The sequence below is a fragment of the Capsicum annuum genome, chromosome 12 (genome assembly GCF_002878395.1).
Source record: "Capsicum annuum cultivar UCD-10X-F1 chromosome 12, UCD10Xv1.1, whole genome shotgun sequence".
Classification (NCBI taxonomy): Eukaryota; Viridiplantae; Streptophyta; class Magnoliopsida; order Solanales; family Solanaceae; genus Capsicum; species Capsicum annuum.
The window spans coordinates 223,525,141-223,531,140 of record NC_061122.1 but is presented as its reverse complement, the minus strand read 5'-3'; positions in this window follow the sequence as shown (position 1 = coordinate 223,531,140).

Here is a 6,000-nt window from a genome sequence, read left to right as displayed (position 1 = left end):
ACTGTATCTGACAGTCCTGATATCTGTAGAACTGAACTGAGTTCTGTTACTAAGATTGAATCTAAAACTGAGACTATGGGAGGTAATCATCTAACCGACATGCCCCGAATCTGAACTGGTGGGGTCCAACCTGTAACCCCAGCTTGAAGGGTGTCAGTACCGTGCCAAGGGTAAAGACAAGCTATGAGTAAACCCTCTCTGACAGGGATCTCTTCCGTCAACCCCTCCTGTAAGGAAAACTCAAAGGAGATGAATAGTCCCTAGACTCGTAGGGGTACATAACAACCTACACTGGCTACGTAGTTCTAAAATGCAGGGATTACTACTAAGGATCACACCCTCTACTGGCTAACAAATGAGCCCTTATTCCTGGGTTCACTCGGTGCTGAATCCTACTCCCAACTAAATAGACACTGAACTGATTTTCCTAGTTCATATTAGGCATAACTGAGCTATTACTAATGGTACAGTTTTACTTAATTGAACTGAGTTCACTGAGTTCCATTGAATGATGGAATACTACTGAATTTTATCAACTAACAGAATACTACTGAGTTCTGCTAGCGGACTGAGTTACTGAGGTCTGAACTGAATACTACTGAGATCTGATAACTGACTGAGATTATTGAGATTAGTGAGATCACTAGATTACTGGACTGATACTGAATTTACTGAATTTTCTTGAGTCACATGACTAACTGAGTTTACTGATCATGGCTTGACTGTGAGTATCATGAAAACTGACACTGGCACACAACTAAATTATTGGGTACAAGTACCCCCATGAATCGATAGCATAATAATTAAATCATGGCACAAGCTTAAAATCTCAACAGTGGCTACATGTTCATTATTCATTAATTTAGACATTTCAACAACCACTTGAGATGCATTACTTGTACATGAATGGGAAATACGTATTAGCATACTATAACATGGCATTATTTCATTCAAATAAATAATTTGTCAAACACTTGCATGATATAACTTGCACATAACGAGTATAGCATTATTTCTTTCACTTATTAACTCACATGAGCAATTCATCAAACACTTGGTGAGCATAACATATGCACATAGCCCTATACAATAAATATGCATCATAATTCACATTCCCATTGACAAATTTCAAGGGTTTAACATGGTTTCACATGATACTACACATATATCACTTTACTTCACATAGATATTGTAATTAAATCATGAACTAGAGAACCCATTAAAATAATAGTCATGAACACAATCTAACTAAATCATGAAAATCATTAGAAATATTATCTTGAGTTTTTGAAAAGATTTTTTGGACTCCAAGGGTAGAAGAAACCCTTGGATGAACACTTGACATACCTTAGTTAGTGAATTCTTGAAGATTGACAGTGGAATTCCTTTGAATTTGGATCCCCAATTGAAAACCTTAACTTTTTATTGAGAGGATTTTGAGAGAAGTTGCTATATTATGGTTGAAATGCGACTTAATCCCATATTTTAGACTTATCTAGGGGTGGAAAATTGACCCTTTTGTCCCACAAAGATGCGGGCATTTAATGACTGAAAATTGGGCATCGACGCTATTAGTGATGTGGCACGTCATGGAATCAACGCGATAGTTGATGCGTTGTGCCGTCATCGCGTCAAGCCTCAGTACTTTGACTCTAGAAATCTGCAACAATATCAACCAACATGCTTGGCGACATGGCGCGCCAAGATCGCATTGGTCCACTATTTTGGGATTCCAAACATGGTCTAAACGAGTTTTGAAAAATCCAAAACTTTTTTTGGAACACCTATTGACCTTCCTAGTCATGAATTAGCAAGAATACAAACCATTAAAGGACATTAAAGTCATGAAATAAGATTGCAAACTCTTGAAGGCTAAAATAAACTAAGTCTGGAATCTTAGCTAGAACCTTCTAAGTATGGGACCCCCTTAACAAGAATAAATGGATTGAATTAAGCTTAGGATTTTGTGGGGTCTTACAATATGATCGTTGGGCCCAATGACTATAATGGCCCAACAACTATTTTTAATTAAAATTCATTTAAAAAAAACACATTAGCCGAGCTGGTTAACTGGTAGTACTGGTGATATGATTCAAATGGCTGCCTTATCTTTCAATAACATCATTAGAAGTCATTACGTGGGGAATCAAGCTTTGGTCACATTAAGGAAACAAGATCCTACATGGAGGGGCCGATTTGAGTACACCAAAGAGCAATTCCACGTGTGAAAGATTGCTTGGAGAATTGAAGATTGAGGGCTCATGGTTTTGGGCCTTCATTAAGGACATTTTGGTTACTTAGACTTGTCTAAGTAACACTCCATGACCACCCCTTTTCATTAAGGGTATTGTGGTCATTTTGTTATGTAATAAGTTAGACTATAAATAGGTTCTATTAGTTTATTTGCTAGTTAGTTTAGGAAATATGAAAGATTGAAACACTTGAAATCCTCTCTCTTGAGAGTAGAACACCTTAGTATAGTCTTAGTTAGGACTTAGAAAAGTCATCCTTAGTATAGGGCTTGGAAAAGCCAATATTGTTCTTTGCTTGGAAATGGTGGATCTTGAGGTGAGTCGATTTCCTTGGCGGTCACCGTAAGAGTGTAGTTTTGATTATTACATTCATTAGGGGTTAATGTTGAAATATAATTGGTTCTTAATCTTGTAATAATCTTGGTCTCACTATCTATCCTTTTATTATTTTGCAAATCCGTGTGTTTTTGTGTTTGTCATCTTGTATCCCTTTGTGTTGCTTGTTCTTCTCACATTTTGTGGACTGTTTTGGCATCTTGGTGGAATGATTTGTATCATTTGGTATCAAATCATGGATTTATATTGTTCCCACAAGATCAATCTTGGGCTCGTAAACTTGAAAATAAAAAAAAGTATTAGAAAACTGAAAAATCAAAAAGAGGCAAATCTGTCCATTTTTTGTGTTCTTGGACGAAATTGTGTTCTTGTTGTTGTTGTTTTGGAAGAGATTTGTGTCTAAATTTAGGAGTTTTTTGATTGTCTTAGTTGTTTCTAAGTGTTAGTTTTGTCTTCACTAACACCCTTGAGTCTAGATCCAAGTTGAGCTTGAACATTGTTGTTGGTATTGTTGTTATGGTTTCAAGAACTTGAACATTGTTGGTGTTGTTGTGTGGACCAAAACTTGAAGGTGGTTTGAGCTCATGTTGTTGGTATTTTGTTGTGGTTTTAAAGCTTGAAAAAGGTGTTGTTGATTGTTGGAGGTTCAACGTGAGGCTAGGTTTTCAAATTTCTATTGAAAGTTTTTCTTGTTCTAGACTATCTTCATGTCTAGTTGCAAAAAAGCTCTTTAATAATGTTGTTTGATCCAAAATCCAAGTGGAAAGAAGTGAGACCTTTGTTAGTCTTTAAAACAAATCCCAAAGACCTACCAAAAGGGAAGGGGGACAAAAAGATCTACAAAAGACTTGGTACTAAAAGAGGAAAAAAACACTTTTCTACGTGTCCAAAAGAGGAAAGGGCAACCAACCCTTCAAAAAGGTGTCTTGTCCAAAAGGTGTAAGACAAGTCAAACCTTTTTGGATGTGAAAAATGGCTCCAATATTTATATTTTTCTTCCCCAAGTTCGAAATACACTTCTTCAAGAATTGAAAATTGAACCAAAATTTCAAAGTTGAAAAAATAAGAACCTTTCAAAAACCGCAACCAATCCTAGACCTCCACATCACCAATTTTTGTACAATACCGAAACTTAGGGCTCAAAATCTTGGATTCTTAGTTTCTTATTGTTGATTCTTAGTTTTATTTTTTTATTCTTATACTAATTGGCAACTAGTAAATACCCACTAAGTTGTAAATTAGTTTTTGAATACGTTTCTTTCGTGTCTACGTTATTTGTGTGCTTTTCTCATTTGTAACTCATAGTAACTTCTTTATTTCAAGTTCATAAGTGAATTTTATTTTGTGTCTTGAGTCAATCAAAACAAGAATCCATTCCGGCCGCCAAGTAGGATTGACATCTTATTGACTACCTGAGTATAAGCAACTTTAAATATTCGCCGCTCCAATTGTGAGAATCACAAAGGTGAGTGTATCGAGTGTTGGTAAGGATCTTTTTTTTTTGTTAGGTACCATGGCTGCACATAATTTCAAGTCCACGTGTGATCTCATCCATGACGATCTTGAAGAAATGCAACAACACATTGAAATTATACACCAATTGTTACCCAAACTCTTCCCTCAAAATCCAATTGTCCAAACAACTTGCAATAAGAGCTTTCTGAAGGAAGTTGCTGCCCAATCTTGTGATGGACTTTCACACTGAGGTAAAGATGAACATACTCATGAACGTCAAGGTAAAATAGCTAACCCTTGCACTTTTGTGCATGTGAATGATAATATTGTGGCTAGTAGCCCATTGAGTGTGAGTTATAGCTTGCCTATATGTGAGTCTATTGTTTCTTTGCCACTTGATGATGATGTACTTATTGTGAGTGTGGATACACTAGTTGATCCTATTGATGACCGAATCGACTCTTCTTGTAAGATCGATTTATGTCCTCCTAGTGTTGAAACCATTGTGTTGAATGAAAGTACATCGTCTTGTGAAATTTATGTTGATCAACTTTTGTGTGAAAATTGCCCACCACTTGAGGATGTATGTGATGTGATTAATGAATCTCAGGTGTGTGATGATGTTAAAAATATTGATTAAAGGAATAGGAGTAAACCCGGGAGCTATTCTTGGGATAAGCTTGCACTTGAAATCTCTTTGAAACTTGATATTGATCTTTTAGAGAGTGATGAACGTGTTTGTTCCGAATCTGCCCGTGAAATAGATCATGCTTTATTAAGGTATAATGTCTTGTTTGAAGATGATATAACCACTCCTAATTAACCTAGTGGTGGAAATGATGGTATATCTTGCCTTAGAAGCTATAGCTGATATGCTAACCCACTATGGTATGACAACATTCCTCCTAAAGATGGAAATATCTTCTTGGAATATGAGAGTACTCTTAAGGGTAAGGGATGTATGATTTTGGAAACTTCTTCTCCTTCTACTTTGTGTGACTTTATTGTTGAGAGTACTCATGACGATGATTGTGAAACTAGTAGTGAGTACACACATGAGGGCACCTTAGTAGAAGTTGACTTGAGTGATACCTTTCTCTACTTTCTATTTGCTTTGGATAATATGTAAGCTATTATAGAGAGTATGTCGTTTATTTTGGGTGGAGACCACGGGAAAGGGGAGTGTTGTCTAGAACCATGTCTATGGCCACTCTTCCCATTTGACCCCGGTGCCAAATATAGAATTGGTGATGATGGTGCGCCCAACTTGTTGCTTGGTTTACATGACAAGCAAAGTATCATTTTTGGTGAATTCTATAGCCAAATATTTTGTGCATTTTTCATAAATTATGTAATATTAGTTCAACGGATCCTTGGTTATATTCTAAATATGTGCAACCTTGGCATGTTGAGGTAATTTGTCATGCTTACCCTAACCCTCATTCCATGAGGAGTTTGTATTTGTGTGTCCTTTCTTTGGTTTTGCAAGGTTTGGATTCGAGGTAGAATCCTTTTCAAGAAGGGGAGGATGATATGATTCAAATGTACTCCTTAGCTTTCAATGACATCATTCGAAGTCAGTACGTGGGGCATCAAGCTTTGGTCACATTAAGGAAACGGGATCCTATATGGAGGGGCCGATTTGAGTACACCAAAGAGCAATCTCACGTGTGAAAGATTGCTTGGAGCATTGAAGATTGAGGACTCACGGTTTTGGGCCTTCATTAAGGACATTTTGGTTACTTAGCCTTGTCCAAGTAACACTCCATGACCACTCCTTTTCATTAAGGGTATTGTGGTCATTTTTTTATGTAATAAGTCAGACTATAAATAGGTTCTATTAGTTTATTTGCTAGTTAGTTTAGGAAAGATGAAAGATTGAAACACTTGAAATCCTCTCTCTTGAGAGTAGACCACCTTGTCTTAGTTAGGACTTAGAAAAGTTATCCTTAGTATA